General features: G+C 48.0%; 1 protein-coding gene across 12 annotated transcripts in view; it reads left to right on the top strand.

The window, feature by feature from the left end:
• CNKSR2 (connector enhancer of kinase suppressor of Ras 2) overlaps positions 1 to 17,408 on the top strand; it is a 215,150-nt gene that overhangs the window by 166,414 nt on the left and 31,328 nt on the right. The gene's annotated exons all lie outside the window — the stretch shown is intronic.

Below are 17,408 nucleotides of genomic sequence, written 5' to 3'. Positions count from 1 at the left end.
GGAAGGTTTAGGAAGAGTTTCAGTGAGGTTTGGGAAGAGTTTCAGGGAGGTTTGGGAAGAGTTTCAGTGAGGTTTGGGAAGAGTTTCAGTGAGGTTTAGGAAGAGTTTCAGGGAGGTTTGGGAAGAGTTTCAGTGAGATTTGGGAAGAGTTTCAGTGAGGTTTGGGAAGAGTTTCAGGAAGGTTTAGGAAGAGTTTCAGTGAGGTTTGGGAAGAGTTTCAGGAAGGTTTAGGAAGAGTTTCAGTGAGGTTTGGGAAGAGTTTCAGTGAGGTTTGGGAAGAGTTTCAGGGAGGTTTGGGAAGAGTTTCAGTGAGGTTTGGGAAGAGTTTCAGTGAGGTTTGGGAAGAGTTTCAGGGAGGTTTGGGAAGAGTTTCAGGGAGGTTTGGGAAGAGTTTCAGGGAGGTTTGGGAAGAGTTTCAGGGAGGTTTGGGAAGAGTTTCAGTGAGATTTGGGAAGAGTTTCAGTGAGGTTTGGGAAGAGTTTCAGGAAGGTTTGGGAAGAGTTTCAGTGAGGTTTGGGAAGAGTTTCAGGGAGGTTTAGGAAGAGTTTCAGTGAGGTTTGGGAAGAGTTTCAGGGAGGTTTGGGAAGAGTTTCAGTGAGGTTTGGGAAGAGTTTCAGGGAGGTTTGGGAAGAGTTTCAGTGAGGTTTGGGAAGAGTTTCAGTGAGATTTGGGAAGAGTTTCAGTGAGGTTTGGGAAGAGTTTCAGGAAGGTTTAGGAAGAGTTTCAGTGAGGTTTGGGAAGAGTTTCAGGAAGGTTTAGGAAGAGTTTCAGTGAGGTTTGGGAAGAGTTTTCAGTGAGGTTTGGGAAGATTTTCAGGGAGGTTTGGGAAGAGTTTCAGTGAGGTTTGGGAAGAGTTTCAGGGAGGTTTGGGAAGAGTTTCAGTGAGGTTTGGGAAGAGTTTCAGGGAGGTTTGGGAAGAGTTTCAGTGAGGTTTGGGAAGAGTTTCAGGGAGGTTTAGTAGGAGTTTCAGTGAGGTTTGGGAAGAGTTTCAGTGAGGTTTGGGAAGAGTTTCAGTGAGGTTTGGGAAGAGTTTCAGTGAGGTTTGGGAAGAGTTTCAGTGAGGTTTAGGAAGAGTTTCAGTGAGGTTTGGGAAGAGTTTCAGTGAGGTTTGGGAAGAGTTTCAGTGAGGTTTAGTAGGAGTTTCAGGGAGGTTTGGGAAGAGTTTCAGTGAGGTTTGGGAAGAGTTTCAGTGAGGTTTGGGAAGAGTTTCAGTGAGGTTTGGGAAGAGTTTCAGTGAGGTTTGGGAAGAGTTTCAGTGAGGTTTGGGAAGAGTTTCAGGGAGGTTTGGGAAGAGTTTCAGTGAGGTTTGGGAAGAGTTTCAGTGAGGTTTGGGAAGAGTTTCAGTGAGATTTGGGAAGAGTTTCAGTGAGGTTTGGGAAGAGTTTCAGGGAGGTTTGGGAAGAGTTTCAGTGAGGTTTGGGAAGAGTTTCAGGAAGGTTTAGGAAGAGTTTCAGTGAGGTTTGGGAAGAGTTTCAGGAAGGTTTAGGAAGAGTTTCAGTGAGGTTTGGGAAGAGTTTCAGTGAGGTTTGGGAAGAGTTTCAGGGAGGTTTGGGAAGAGTTTCAGTGAGGTTTGGGAAGAGTTTCAGTGAGGTTTGGGAAGAGTTTCAGGGAGGTTTGGGAAGAGTTTCAGGGAGGTTTGGGAAGAGTTTCAGGGAGGTTTGGGAAGAGTTTCAGGAAGGTTTGGGAAGAGTTTCAGGGAGGTTTGGGAAGAGTTTCAGTGAGATTTGGGAAGAGTTTCAGTGAGGTTTGGGAAGAGTTTCAGGAAGGTTTGGGAAGAGTTTCAGTGAGGTTTGGGAAGAGTTTCAGGAAGGTTTAGGAAGAGTTTCAGTGAGGTTTGGGAAGAGTTTCAGTGAGGTTTGGGAAGAGTTTCAGGGAGGTTTGGGAAGAGTTTCAGTGAGGTTTGGGAAGAGTTTCAGGGAGGTTTGGGAAGAGTTTCAGTGAGGTTTGGGAAGAGTTTCAGTGAGATTTGGGAAGAGTTTCAGTGAGGTTTGGGAAGAGTTTCAGGAAGGTTTAGGAAGAGTTTCAGTGAGGTTTGGGAAGAGTTTCAGTGAGGTTTGGGAAGAGTTTCAGGGAGGTTTGGGAAGAGTTTCAGTGAGGTTTGGGAAGAGTTTCAGTGAGGTTTGGGAAGAGTTTCAGGGAGGTTTGGGAAGAGTTTCAGGAAGGTTTGGGAAGAGTTTCAGGGAGGTTTGGGAAGAGTTTCAGTGAGGTTTGGGAAGAGTTTCAGGGAGGTTTGGGAAGAGTTTCAGTGAGGTTTGGGAAGAGTTTCAGGGAGGTTTGGGAAGAGTTTCAGTGAGGTTTGGGAAGAGTTTCAGTGAGATTTGGGAAGAGTTTCAGTGAGGTTTGGGAAGAGTTTCAGGAAGGTTTAGGAAGAGTTTCAGTGAGGTTTAGGAAGAGTTTCAGTGAGGTTTGGGAAGAGTTTCAGTGAGATTTGGGAAGAGTTTCAGTGAGGTTTGGGAAGAGTTTCAGGAAGGTTTAGGAAGAGTTTCAGTGAGGTTTGGGAAGAGTTTCAGTGAGGTTTGGGAAGAGTTTCAGGGAGGTTTGGGAAGAGTTTCAGTGAGGTTTGGGAAGAGTTTCAGGGAGGTTGGGAAGAGTTTCAGTGAGGTTTGGGAAGAGTTTCAGGGAGGTTTGGGAAGAGTTTCAGTGAGGTTTGGGAAGAGTTTCAGTGAGATTTGGGAAGAGTTTCAGTGAGGTTTGGGAAGAGTTTCAGGAAGGTTTAGGAAGAGTTTCAGTGAGGTTTGGGAAGAGTTTCAGGAAGGTTTAGGAAGAGTTTCAGTGAGGTTTGGGAAGAGTTTCAGTGAGGTTTGGGAAGAGTTTCAGGGAGGTTTGGGAAGAGTTTCAGTGAGGTTTGGGAAGAGTTTCAGTGAGGTTTGGGAAGAGTTTCAGGGAGGTTTGGGAAGAGTTTCAGGGAGGTTTGGGAAGAGTTTCAGGGAGGTTTGGGAAGAGTTTCAGGGAGGTTTGGGAAGAGTTTCAGTGAGGTTTGGGAAGAGTTTCAGTGAGATTTGGGAAGAGTTTCAGTGAGGTTTGGGAAGAGTTTCAGGAAGGTTTGGGAAGAGTTTCAGTGAGGTTTGGGAAGAGTTTCAGGGAGGTTTGGGAAGAGTTTCAGTGAGGTTTGGGAAGAGTTTCAGGGAGGTTTGGGAAGAGTTTCAGTGAGGTTTGGGAAGAGTTTCAGGGAGGTTTGGGAAGAGTTTCAGTGAGGTTTGGGAAGAGTTTCAGTGAGATTTGGGAAGAGTTTCAGTGAGGTTTGGGAAGAGTTTCAGGAAGGCTTAGGAAGAGTTTCAGTGAGGTTTAGGAAGAGTTTCAGTGAGGTTTGGGAAGAGTTTCAGTGAGGTTTGGGAAGAGTTTCAGTGAGGTTTGGGAAGAGTTTCAGGAAGGTTTAGGAAGAGTTTCAGGGAGGTTTGGGAAGAGTTTCAGTGAGGTTTGGGACGAGTTTCAGTGAGGTTTGGGACGAGTTTCAGTGAGGTTTGGGAAGAGTTTCAGGGAGGTTTGGGAAGAGTTTCAGGGAGGTTTGGGAAGAGTTTCAGGGAGGTTTGGGAAGAGTTTCAGGAAGGTTTGGGAAGAGTTTCAGGGAGGTTTGGGAAGAGTTTCAGTGAGATTTGGGAAGAGTTTCAGTGAGGTTTGGGAAGAGTTTCAGGAAGGTTTGGGAAGAGTTTCAGTGAGGTTTGGGAAGAGTTTTCAGGAAGGTTTAGGAAGAGTTTCAGTGAGGTTTGGGAAGAGTTTCAGTGAGGTTTGGGAAGAGTTTCAGGGAGGTTTGGGAAGAGTTTCAGGGAGGTTTGGGAAGAGTTTCAGGGAGGTTTGGGAAGAGTTTCAGTGAGATTTGGGAAGAGTTTCAGTGAGGTTTGGGAAGAGTTTCAGGAAGGTTTAGGAAGAGTTTCAGTGAGGTTTGGGAAGAGTTTCAGGAAGGTTTAGGAAGAGTTTCAGTGAGGTTTGGGAAGAGTTTCAGTGAGGTTTGGGAAGAGTTTCAGGGAGGTTTGGGAAGAGTTTCAGTGAGGTTTGGGAAGAGTTTCAGTGAGGTTTGGGAAGAGTTTCAGTGAGATTTGGGAAGAGTTTCAGTGAGGTTTGGGAAGAGTTTCAGGAAGGTTTAGGAAGAGTTTCAGTGAGGTTTGGGAAGAGTTTCAGGAAGGTTTAGGAAGAGTTTCAGTGAGGTTTGGGAAGAGTTTCAGTGAGGTTTGGGAAGAGTTTCAGGGAGGTTTGGGAAGAGTTTCAGTGAGGTTTGGGAAGAGTTTCAGTGAGGTTTGGGAAGAGTTTCAGGGAGGTTTGGGAAGAGTTTCAGGGAGGTTTGGGAAGAGTTTCAGGAAGGCTTAGGAAGAGTTTCAGTGAGGTTTGGGAAGAGTTTCAGGGAGGTTTGGGAAGAGTTTCAGGGAGGTTTGGGAAGAGTTTCAGGGAGGTTTGGGAAGAGTTTCAGGGAGGTTTGGGAAGAGTTTCAGTGAGATTTGGGAAGAGTTTCAGTGAGGTTTGGGAAGAGTTTCAGGAAGGTTTGGGAAGAGTTTCAGTGAGGTTTGGGAAGAGTTTCAGTGAGGTTTGGGAAGAGTTTCAGTGAGGTTTGGGAAGAGTTTCAGTGAGGTTTGGGAAGAGTTTCAGTGAGGTTTACTAAGAGTTTCAGGGAGGTTTGGGAAGAGTTTCAGTGAGGTTTGGGAAGAGTTTCAGTGAGGTTTGGGAAGAGTTTAAGTGAGGTTTGGGAAGAGTTTCAGTGAGGTTTGGGAAGAGTTTCAGGGAGGTTTGGGAAGAGTTTCAGTGAGGTTTGGGAAGAGTTGCAGTGAGGTTTGGGAAGAGTTTCAGTGAGGTTTAGGAAGAGTTTCAGTGAGGTTTAGTAGGAGTTTCAGTGAGGTTTGGGAAGAGTTTCAGTGAGGTTTAGTAGGAGTTTCAGTGAGGTTTGGGAAGAGTTTCAGTGAGGTTTGGGAAGAGTTTCAGTGAGGTTTGGGAAGAGTTTCAGTGAGGTTTACTAAGAGTTTCAGGGAGGTTTGGGAAGAGTTTCAGTGAGGTTTGGGAAGAGTTTCAGTGAGGTTTGGGAAGAGTTTCAGGAAGGCTTAGGAAGAGTTTCAGTGAGGTTTAGGAAGAGTTTCAGTGAGGTTTGGGAAGAGTTTCAGTGAGGTTTACTAAGAGTTTCAGGGAGGTTTGGGAAGAGTTTCAGTGAGGTTTGGGAAGAGTTTCAGTGAGGTTTGGGAAGAGTTTCAGTGAGGTTTGGGAAGAGTTTCAGGAAGGTTTAGGAAGAGTTTCAGTGAGGTTTAGGAAGAGTTTCAGTGAGGTGTAGTGAGATTGTCAATAAGGTGTAGTAAGATTTTCAGCCAGGTTTAAGATTGTCAGTGAGGTTTAAGCAAGATTTTCAGCAAGGTTTAGTAAGAGTTTCAGCAGGGTTTAGTGAGAGTTTCAGTAGGGTTTAGTAAGAGTTTCATCGAGGTGTAGTAAGCTTTACGACCCCGTCTGTGTCACAGAAAGCACTCAATGAGCCCTAGAGTGCAGGGTCAGGCTGTGATTATGCAGGATGCAGGCAGCCAAGTCACAAGATGGCTCAGACCCTGTGGCAAGGTGAAAATGAGACTTCTTTTCTTCCCTTCCTCACCTTGTGAGATGTAGATGTCAAAGTTCAAAACCCCAAGAATTTACTAGAGAACAACTCTGTGCTCAGCAAGGCTTTAAACACAACCACAACACTGAGCAAATCCCTCTTAGGCTGCACATAAACTCCATGAATATGAGAGCTGCTTGTCCAAAGCAATGCAAATAAACAGGGATTGGACAAGGTCCTGAGCACATCTCTGTGCCTGTTTCCTTCTCTGTCCTGCCCTGCCACGTGTGGAGCTTCTCTGCATGCCTTGGTAGCCAAGCTGGATTCACACCCAAGCTGTAGTCACTGAAGCTTGACCCGGGGTGATCCCAAAGAGCTGTGCTGATGCCTTCAGATCTGGTTTTGTTTCTCACCACACACCCACAAGCTGTGGGGTTCTGCTTCTGATTAAGTGGCAAGGAAGGCAGAATGACCTCTGAGAGCTCTCCAAGGAGCTGTGCTGATGCCTTCAGGATCCAGTTGGTTTTTCTCTGCAGTAAAGGAACGTTAAAAATGGTGAAGAGAGAGGAAATGGTAGTGAAAGGTTCAGTTAATTAACCTCCTGCCTAAGGTGCTTCATTAAGGTTAGCACTTCTGTTGGGCATTAGAATCCCTGGGGGTGTTCTTTAGCCTGCTTGGGAAAGAGCAACACTTTCCCCCTGCCCCTTGTGCTTTAGGCTCTGCACAACTCCAGTTGTTGGCTTTGAGAAGCCAGGGAGGATTTCTTTCTACAAGTGTTAGATGTGATGCCGTGGCAAGGCACAGTTTCAGTCACAGTCATGCATGACACTCTCTCCCCCCCCCCCCCCCCCCCCAAAAGACACACACATTTATAAGGGTACCATTAGGCTCTTGCTGACTGTGAAATGAAGCTGCCTCATTAACAGAGCTGAGTTTCATTAACCATGCGGAGTGCTCCAGACTATTTTTAGGCTTGGAGTTTGCTCTTCAAATGGTTTTTTATGACAGCAAGAGAAAAATGCTTCTCCTTCCCTCCCTTCCTTCCTCCCTCTCTCTTCAACCTTCTCTCTTTCTCTTTTCTTGTTCTCTTTCTCTCTTCTCTCTCTTTCACTCTTTTTCTCTTTTTGTCTTTTTTTCTCTCTCTCTTTTTCTTTCTTTTTCTTTCTTTCTCTCTCTTTCTCTTTCTCTTTCTCTTTCTCATTCTCATTCTTATTCTCTTTCTTTTTCACTCTTTTCTTTCACTATTTTTCTCTTTCTTTTTCTCTCTTTGTTTTTCTCTTGTTCTCTTTCTCTCTTTTTCTCTCTTTCTCTTTCTCCCTCTCTTTTTCTTTCTCTCTTTCTCTCTTTTTCTCTTCTTTCTTTCTTTCTTTCTTTCTTTCTTTCTTTCTTTATTTCTTTCTTTCTTTCTTTCTTTCTCTCTTTCTCTCTTTCTCTCTTTCTCTCTTTCTCTCTTTCTCTCTTTCTCTCTTTCTCTCTTTCTCTCTTTTTCTCTTTCTCTCTTTTTCTCTTCTTCTCCTCTCTCTCTTTCTCTTTCTCTCTCTCTTTGCCTCCTTTTCTCTCTTTCTTTCTTTCTCTCTCTCTTTTTCTCCTCTCTCTTTTTCTCTTTCTCTCTTTCTCTCCTTTTCTCTCTCTTCTCTCTCTTTTTCTCTTTCTCTCTCTCTTTCTCTCCTTTTCTCTCTCTCTCTCTTTCTCACTCCTCCCAGTCAAGGAGAAGGCTCAGGGAGAGCTCCTACTGGCGCTCAGGTGCCATTTGGGCATTACTGAAAGATCCTGTAGCAGGGCCTAAGCTGTCAGGTGCTCTGAGGACCAGTTCTAATGCTTTTCTGCTCCTGGCTGCATCATCTCTTTAGGGCCAGCACTCGTTTTAACAGGCCAGAACTCAGGCTCTTCTCCATCCTTCTGGACCAGTTTCCAAGCTGAAAGAGGGGGAGAAAAAAACACCTTAATTTTTGAAGAGGTCTCCCTGACTTTTCTTTTTCCTTTGGGTGAGGAGGAGTTTTGGTTGAAGCTCTCACAGGAGATTGCTTTGGAGATGTTAAGGACCAGCTAGACTGTGCTGCTGCTGGATTATTGACCTTGAAATTAGCAAACCAGAGGGGAAAAACCACTGTGGAGTCTGTTGCAAAGCTGCTAAGTGTTGGGTTGCTCGTTGCTATGGGGGCAATGTTCTGGTTTGTAATGCTGCCTTTTCCCAGTCAAAGGCAGAATGGATTTCATGCAGGTGGTGCTCTTGGCTTTGGCTCTTCAGTGCCAAATCCAGTTTCTGAGCTGAAGTATTTGCCTCTAACTGCTAAGTCTGATAAGGTGATGGATGCCTCTGTGTGTGCTACCTCATTGCAACCCTCACTCTCATTGCTCTGGTAAAATGAAACCTTGCAAGTGGCTGGGGGAGGGAAAGCCTCTCCCTCTTTCAGAGATGTTTCTAACCTCACTTTGAACCTTTCCCTGGCATGGTATCAGATGAACCTTTTTCAGTGTAATTATTTGCTGAGCACGTTTGTGATCCTGACGTAGCTGTGAGCTCATTTGTGGTTCTGACATAGCTCTGAGCTCATTTGTGATCCTGACATAGCTCTGAGCTCATTTGTGATCCTGACGTAGCTCTGAGCTCATTTGTGATCCTGACGTAGCTGTGAGCTCATTTTTGATCCTGACATAGCTGTGAGCTCATTTGTGATCCTGACATAGCTGTGAGCTCATTTGTGATCCTGACATAGCTGTGAGCTCATTTGTGATCCTGACATAGCTCTGAGCTCATTTGTGATCCTGACATAGCTCTGAGCTCATTTGTGATCCTGATGTAGCTCTGAGCTCATTTGTGATCCTGACATAGCTGTGAGCTCATTTGTGATCCTGACATAGCTGTGAGCTCATTTGTGATCCTGACATAGTTCTGAGCTCATTTGTGATCCTGACATAGCTGTGAGCTCATTTGTGATCCTGACATAGCTGTGAGCTCATTTGTGATCCTGACATAGCTGTGAGCTCATTTGTGATCCTGACATAGCTGTGAGCTCATTTGTGATCCTGACATAGTTCTGAGCTCATTTGTGATCCTGACATAGCTGTGAGCTCATTTGTGATCCTGACATAGCTCTGAGCTCATTTGTGATCCTGACATAGCTGTGAGCTCATTTGTGATCCTGACATAGTTCTGAGCTCATTTGTAATCCTGACATAGCTGTGAGCTCATTTGTGATCCTGACATAGTTCTGAGCTCATTTGTGATCCTGACATAGTTCTGAGCTCATTTGTGATCCTGACATAGTTCTGTGCTCATTTGTGATCCTGACATAGTTCTGAGTTCATTTGTGATCCAGACATAGCTGTGAGCTCATTTGTGATCCTGACATAGCTGTGAGCTCATTTGTGATCCTGACATAGTTCTGAGCTCATTTGTGATCCTGACATAGCTGTGAGCTCATTTGTGATCCTGACATAGCTGTGAGCTCATTTGTGATCCTGACATAGCTGTGAGCTCATTTGTGATCCTGACATAGTTCTGAGCTCATTTGTGATCCTGACATAGCTGTGAGCTCATTTGTGATCCTGACATAGCTCTGAGCTCATTTGTGATCCTGACATAGCTGTGAGCTCATTTGTGATCCTGACATAGTTCTGAGCTCATTTGTAATCCTGACATAGCTGTGAGCTCATTTGTGATCCTGACATAGCTGTGAGCTCATTTGTGATCCTGACGTAGCTGTGAGCTCATTTGTGATCCTGACATAGTTCTGAGCTCATTTGTGATCCTGACGTAGCTGTGAGCTCATTTGTGATCCTGACATAGCTGTGAGCTCATTTGTGATCCTGATGTAGTTCTGAGTTCATTTGTGATCCTGACATAGCTGTGAGCTCATTTGTGGTCCTGACATAGCTGTGAGCTCATTTGTGATCCTGACATAGCTGTGAGCTCATTTGTGATCCTGACATAGCTGTGAGCTCATTTGTGATCCTGACATAGCTGTGAGCTCATTTGTGATCCTGACATAGTTCTGAGCTCATTTGTGATCCTGACATAGCTGTGAGCTCATTTGTGATCCTGACGTAGCTGTGAGCTCATTTGTGATCCTGACATAGCTGTGAGCTCATTTGTGATCCTGACATAGTTCTGAGCTCATTTGTGATCCTGACATAGCTCTGAGCTCATTTGTGATCCTGACATAGCTGTGAGCACATTTGTGATCCTGACATAGCTGTGAGCTCATTTGTGATCCTGACATAGTTCTGAGCTCATTTGTGATCCTGACATAGCTCTGAGCACGTTTGTGATCCTGACATAGCTGTGAGCACATTTGTGATCCTGACATAGTTCTGAGCTCATTTGTGATCCTGATATAGTTCTGAGCTCATTTGTGGTCCTGACATAGTTCTGAGCTCATTTGTGATCCTGACATAGCTCTGAGCTCATTTTTGATCCTGACATAGCTGTGAGCTCATTTTTGATCCTGACATAGCTGTGAGCTCATTTGTGATCCTGACATAGCTCTGAGCTCATTTGTGATCCTGACATAGTTGTGAGCTCATTTTTGATCCTGATATAGCTCTGAGCTCATTTGTGATCCTGACATAGCTGTGAGCTCATTTGTGATCCCGATGTAGTTCTGAGCTCATTTGTGATCCTGACGTAGTTCTGAGCTCATTTGTGGTCCTGACATAGTTCTGAGCTCATTTGTGATCCTGACATAATTCTAAGCTCATTTGTGATCCTGACATAGTTGTGAGCTCATTTTTGATCCTGACATAGTTGTGAGCTCATTTTTGATCCTGACATAGCTGTGAGCTCATTTTTGATCCTGACATAGCTGTGAGCTCATTTGTGATCCTGACATAGCTGTGAGCTCATTTGTGATCCTGACATAGCTGTGAGCTCATTTGTGATCCTGACATAGCTCCGAGCTCATTTGTGGTCCTGACATAGCTCTGAGCTCATTTGTGATCCTGACACAGCTCTGAGCTCTTGGATGGTTCTGTGCATTCTCCTGTGTACATATATGTGTGTGTGTGTTTTAAAGCTTAACCATTCCTATTGCTTTTTGGTGTGGGACAAGGAATGCAGCTCCTTTGCAGTCGCTTGCTGCGCTGAGCCACCAAACGTCGTGGCTCGGATTTTGGGGTTAAGATTGCCACTTTTAAACCCACCTGAGATTAAATCAAAGAGTAAGCTGCAGGCCTGGTTTGCTTCCACCTTCTTTTGAAGCACTGTTTTCACGTCACCACACCACCAGTTAGGAGCTCCATGCTTTTCTCTGGTGCTGTCCCTAGGTGCTGTAGTTGAACAGAGTTCTGCTGGCTGTCTCCTAAAGGTGCATTGATTTGCAACAGCTCTCTGTTAATCACCACTTCTGTGTATCAGCTCTGCTGTAATGCCTATGGTACACCATGGCACGCTGAAAATATGGGATGTCCTCTCCTGTGTTGATCCATCAGGACCGTGGCAGACTAAAACCAAGGGGTTGTCCTCTCCTGGGTTTATCCATCTCGCAGCAGAGTTTGTTGTGTTGTGTGTTCAGTTGCTTCCTTCTCTCTCCTCATTGACATTGTTTGGATGGCAACACTCTGTGCTGGGTTAGGAACTGGCTGGAGGACTGGACCCAGAGAGTGGTGGTGAATGGTGCCACATCCAGCTGGCAGCTGTCACTAGTGGTGTCCCTCAGGGATCTGTGCTGGGCCCCATCCTCTTTAACATCTTCATTGATGATCTGGATGAGGGCATTGAGTCAGTCATCAGCAAGTTTGCAGATGACACCAAGCTGGGAGCAGATGTGGCTGGGTTGGAAGGCAGAAGGGCTCTGCAGCAGGACCTTGACCACCTGGACAGATGGGCAGAGTCCAATGGGATGGGGTTCAATAGCTCCAAGTGCAGGGTGCTGCACTTTGGCCACAACAACCCCATGCAGAGATACAGGCTGGGGGCGGAGTGGCTGAGAGCAGCCAGACAGAGAGGGATCTGGGGGTGCTGATTGATACCCACCTGAACATGAGCCAGCAGTGTGCCCAGGTGGCCAAGAGAGCCAGTGGCATCCTGGCCTGCATCAGGAATGGTGTGGTCAGCAGGAGCAGGGAGGTCATTCTGCCCCTGTACTCTGCACTGGTTAGACCACACCTTGAGTGCTGTGTTCAGTTCTGGGCCCCCCAGTTTAGGAGGGACATTGAGATGCTTGAGTGTGTCCAGAGAAGGGCGACGAGGCTGGGGAGAGGCCTTGAGCACAGCCCTACGAGGAGAGGCTGAGGGAGCTGGGATTGGTTAGCCTGGAGAAGAGGAGGCTCAGGGGAGACCTCATTGCTGTCTACAACTACCTGAGGGGTGGTTGTGGCCAGGAGGAGGTTGCTCTCTTCTCTCAGGTGGCCAGCGCCAGAACAAGAGGACACAGCCTCAGGCTGTGCCAGGGGAGATTTAGGCTGGAGGTGAGGAGAAAGTTCTTCACTGAGAGAGTCATTGGGCACTGGAATGGGCTGCCTGGGGAGGTGGTGGAGTCGCCGTCCCTGGAGCTGTTCAAGGCAGGACTGGACGTGGCACTTGGTGCCATGGTCTGGCCTTGAGCTCTGTGGTAAAGGGTTGGACTTGATGATCTGTGAAGTCTCTTCCAACCGTGATGATACTGGGATACTGTGACATTGCACTGCTGATCTCTGTGGGATTGTTTCCCTCCCCTGATTCCACTGACTTGCCTGTAAATCATTTCAGGTGTTCCACACTGACCCCCCTGTCCTGCAGTGCTCTCTTGCTTTGCCATCAGAGAGGATCCTCTGGGGGGTTCTTTGGTGTTGGTCTGTCTGTTTGCTTTGGAGGCTATGGATATGTACACCTGTGGCACCAAACATCTCTCTCGCTGTGTTGTGCAGCAGCACAGGTCAATGGCTGTGGCACTGCAGGTTGTGTTGCTGTGATTGAGTTGTGGAGGGCAGGTTGAGGCTTTTCATGCTTTGCTTCTGCTAGTGGGAGGTAACAGGAGAGAGACAGAGCTGTGCACCATGGCAGGGTCACCTCCTTCCCCTCTGGCCCCGCCACACTCTCTGTGTCTTGAGAACTTTCACCACTTCTTGCCAAAGAAGACTTCTGTCTGGGATCTGTCTCCCAGGACAGCTTGCTTCAGTTCTTGGCTTTGTTGTCTGGAAGGGGGTTTGATGGTGGTTCCTTTGGTTTTGAAGGCTTCTTTGCTTTGTGAGACAGCAAGAGGGGTTCAGTGTTTGGGAGAGGCAAATGCTGCCTCTCTATGGCTAAGGGTTCAGTGTTTGAGAGAGGCAAATGCTGCCTCTATGGCTAAGGGTTCAGTGTTTGGGAGAGGCAAATGCTGCCTCTATGGCTAAGGGTTCAGTGTTTGAGAGAGGCAAATGCTGCCTCTCTATGGCTAAGGGTTCAGTGTTTAAGAGAGGCAAATGCTGCCCCTCTATGGCTAAGGGTTCAGTGTTTGGGAGAGGCAAATGCTGCCTCTATGGCTAAGGGTTCAGTGTTTGGGAGAGGCAAATGCTGCCCCTCTATGGCTAAGGGTTCAGTGTTTGACAGAGGCAAATGCTGCCCCTCTATGGCTAAGGGTTCAGTGTTTGACAGAGGCAAATGCTGCCTCTCTATGGCTAAGGGTTCAGTGTTTGACAGAGGCAAATGCTGCCCCTCTATGGCTAAGGGTTCAGTGTTTGAGAGAGGCAAATGCTGCCCCTCTATGGCTAAGGGTTCAGTGTTTGAGAGAGGCAAATGCTGCCCCTCTATGGCTAAGGGTTCAGTGTTTGAGAGAGGCAAATGCTGCCTCTCTATGGCTAAGGGTTCAGTGTTTGGGAGAGGCAAATGCTGCCCCTCTATGGCTAAGGGTTCAGTGTTTGGGAGAGGCAAATGCTGCCCCTCTATGGCTAAGGGTTCAGTGTTTGAGAGAGGCAAATGCTGCCCCTCTATGGCTAAGGGTTCAGTGTTTGAGAGAGGCAAATGCTGCCTCTCTATGGCTAAGGGTTCAGTGTTTGGGAGAGGCAAATGCTGCCTCTCTATGGCTAAGGGTTCAGTGTTTGAGAGAGGCAAATGCTGCCTCTCTATGGCTAAGGGTTCAGTGTTTGAGAGAGGCAAATGCTGCCTCTCTATGGCTAAGGGTTCAGTGTTTGAGAGAGGCAAATGCTGCCCCTCTATGGCTAAGGGTTCAGTGTTTGAGAGAGGCAAATGCTGCCTCTCTATGGCTGAGGGTCCAGTGTTTGAGAGAGGCAAATGCTGCCCCTCTATGGCTAAGGGTTCAGTGTTTGAGAGAGGCAAATGCTGCCTCTATGGCTAAGGGTTCAGTGTTTGGGAGAGGCAAATGCTGCCCCTCTATGGCTAAGGGTTCAGTGTTTGAGAGAGGCAAATGCTGCCTCTCTATGGCTGAGGGTTCAGTGTTTGAGAGAGGCAAATGCTGCCTCTCTATGGCTAAGGGTTCAGTGTTTGAGAGAGGCAAATGCTGCCCCTCTGTGGAGTGGAACTGGCTGTAGAGCACAACTTAGCCACAGAACAAAATGCCTGCACCTTGCTTTTCATGCTTCCTGAGATGGTCTATGCAGAGAAGTAGCAGCAATCATAGAATCAGAGAGATCAGAGCAGCCTAGAATCTAGGCTCCATGTTGTTCAAGCAAAGCCTGGCTGAGGCACTTAGTGCCATGGTCTGGTTGGTTGGGCAGGGCTGGGTGCTGGGTTGGGCTGGATGAGCTTGGAGCTCTCTTCCAACCTGCTTGGTTCTGTGATTCTGTTATTACTATGATGGGAGTCTCTGGTGTTGTCACCTGTCCAGTATTCCTGCCCTGCAATACTGTGTCCAGATTTGGGTTCCCCAGTTCAAGAGAGACAGGGAGCTGCTGGAGACAGTCCAGCAGAGAGCCATGAGGGTGACTGGGAGAGTTGAGCATCTCCCCTATGGAGAGAGACTGATAGCCCTGGGGCTGTTTAGTCTGGAGAAGAGAAGGCTGAGAGGGGATCTGAGCAATGGGGACACAGTCTCAAGTTGTGCCAGGGTAGGTATAGGCTGGATATTAGGAAGAAGTTCTTCACAGAGTGATTTCCCATTGGAATGGGCTGCCCAGGGAGGTGGTGGAGGCACCATCCCTGGAGGTCTTCAAGAAAAGACTGGATGAGGCACTTAGTGCCATGGTCTGGTTGACTGGATGGGGCTGGGTGCTAGGTTGGACTGGATGATCTTGGAGGTCTCTTCCAACCTGGTTGATTCTATGAATGTCTGTCAACAGCTGAGGGGTGGGGGTCAAGTGGAGGGGGCCAAGCCCTTTTGGGTGGTGCACAGCAATAAGCCAAGCAGCAATGGATACAAACTGGAACAGAGAAGGTTTCAGCTCAACAGGAGGAGAAACTTCTTTAGGGTGAGGGTGGCAGAGCCCTGGAGCAGGCTGCCCAGAGAGGTTGTGGAGTCTGGTTGGTTGGGCAGGGCTGGCTGCTAGGTTGGGCTGGATGAGCTTGGAGCTCTTTTCCAACCTGCTTGATTCTATGATTCTATGAAAAGGTTATCCTTGAGTCTCTTCAAGCTCTTAAGAAGTTGAACACTTTAATTTGTGGATGTGTTGTGTGATCCATATAAACTATGTGTCAGATGTCTCTGTAGCAAAAGGAGAGGGGAAGAGGAGGTCTGTTAGTTTTCCTGGGAATGCTTGTTAGAAGGTGTCCAGAGAAGGGCCATGAGGATGCTCAGAGGGCTGGAGCTGCTCTGCTGTGAGGAGGGACTGAGAGAGTTGGGGTTGTCTGGAGGAGAGAAGGCTCCAAGGAGATCTTACTGTGGCCTTCCAGGATCTGAGGAAAGCTGGAGAGGGATTTTTAGGGTGTCAAGTAGGACTGAGGGGAATGGATCCAAGATAGAGGAGGGAAGAGTTAGATGAGATAGATTAGACATTAGGAAGAAGTTCTTCAGCATGAGGGTGCTGAGACACTGGCACAGGTTGCCCATGGAGGTGATGGAAGCTTCATCCCTGGACATCTTTAAGGCCAGGCTGGATGTGGCTGTAAGCAACCTGATCTAGTGTGAGGTGTCCCTGCCCATGGCAGGGGGGTTGGAACTGGCTGAGCCTTCAGGTACCTTCTAACCCTGACAGTTTTGTGGTAGTGTTTGAAGGGTGGCTGAAAGTTTTGCCTCAGTCCATTCCCAGCTGCTGGTACCAAGGCAGAAAGAAGTTTTCAAGGTTTCCACAAAGTGAAAAATTGCAGCCTTGGAGACTCCCAAATTAGAAATGGCTTTTACAGTTATTGGAACTCAGAAATGTCAGCCCCCTTCTCCTTGCTCTCCTCCATCCCCAAAGGCCAATTTCCTCAGCTTGTACTCTTTGTGACTAAGCAAATGTATAGGATTTAGAGTCCCATCCCTGGAGGTGTTTAAGGCCAGGCTGGATGTGGCTCTGAGCAGCCTATCATAGAATCAGTCAAGGTTGGAAGGGAGCACAAGGATCAGCCAGTTCCAACCCCCCTGCCATGCCCAGGGACACCCTACCCTAGAGCAGGCTGCACACAGCCTCAGCCAGCCTGGCCTCAAACACCTCCAGCCATGGGGCCTCAACCACCTCCCTGGGCAACCCCTGCCAGGCTCTCACCACTCTCCTGCTCAACAACTTCCTCCTCATCTCCAGCCTCACTCTCCCCTCCTCCAGCTCTGCTCCATTCCCCCACTCCTGACACTCCCTCACAGCCTCAGAAGTCCCTCCCCAGCTTTTTTGGAGCCCCCTTCAGATGCTGGAAGGCCACAAGAAGGTCCCCTGGGAGCCTCCTCTGCTCCAGCCTGCACAGCCCCAACTCTTTCAGGCTGTGCTCACAGCAGAGCTGCTGCAGCCTCTCAGCATCCTCCTGGCCCTGCTCTGGACACTCTCCAGCATCTCCACAGCCCTCTTGTCCCAGGGGCTCCAGAGCTGGATGCAGCACTCCAGGTGGGGTCTCAGCAGAGCAGAGCAGAGGGGGAGAATCCCCTCCCTGGCCCTGCTGGCCACACTGCTGCTGCTGCAGCCCAGGCTCTGCTTGGCTTTCTGGGCTGCAAGTGCACACTGCTGGCTCCTGTTGAGCTTCTCCTCCAGCAGCACCCACAAGTCCCTCTCCTCAGGGCTGCTCTCCAGACACTCCCTGCCCAGCCTGCATTGGTGCTTGGCATTGCCTCCACCCAGCTGCAGGACCTTGCCCTTGCTCTTGTTGAACCTCCTGAGGTTGGCTTGTGCCCACCTCTGCAGCCTGTGCAGGTCCCTCTGGCTGGATCCTGCCCTCCAGCCTGGCTGCTGCACCACACAGCTTGGTGTGGGCAGCAAACTTGCTGAGGCTGCACTCAGTGCCTCTGCCCATGGCACCCACAGAGATGCTGAACAAACCTGATCTCGTGTGAGGTTTTGCTGCCCATGGCAGAGGGTTTGGAGCTGGCTGATCCTTGAGGTCCCTTGCAACCCTGACAGTTGTGTGTCTCTATAAAAGCACAGACACTACCAAAGGTAGGATAATCTCCTTTCCCTGGGCTCTCTCCTCCAGAAGCAATCTTGTTCCCTGCGCTGCTTTTCCCCTTGTTACCGAAGGGATGACGTCAATCAGAGATGGGTTTAGAGTCTAATTCCTTGTCACTGCAGCAGGATAATTTCTCCAGAACCTCTCCACCTATCTTCCTGGCACGAAATATCTCCATCAATTCAAGTCACTGCAAATTACAGCAGCACCAGTGACAAGTCTTAGGTCCTAAAGCCTCCCTTTTGCGTGCAGCTGTGCCGCGAGCGAGCAGCAAGCTGCGAGCTTGTGGCATTCAGCTGCACAGCTTCTTTAAGAGGGTTGTTTGCTTTCTTGAGAGGAGGGGGGAAAAAACAACCCCCAAAACCCAAGGCCAAATCCTTGCAAAATTAGAAACTCCCTAAGCTTGTTCTTTTCTGCTGTTTCATCTTGCAGGCTAACGTTGGCATTCTGCGCAGCAGATGTTGGCTAGGAGGGGGGAAATAA

The sequence above is a fragment of the Pogoniulus pusillus genome, chromosome 12 (genome assembly GCF_015220805.1).
Source record: "Pogoniulus pusillus isolate bPogPus1 chromosome 12, bPogPus1.pri, whole genome shotgun sequence".
Classification (NCBI taxonomy): Eukaryota; Metazoa; Chordata; class Aves; order Piciformes; family Lybiidae; genus Pogoniulus; species Pogoniulus pusillus.
This window is presented reverse-complemented; position numbering and strand designations above follow the sequence as displayed.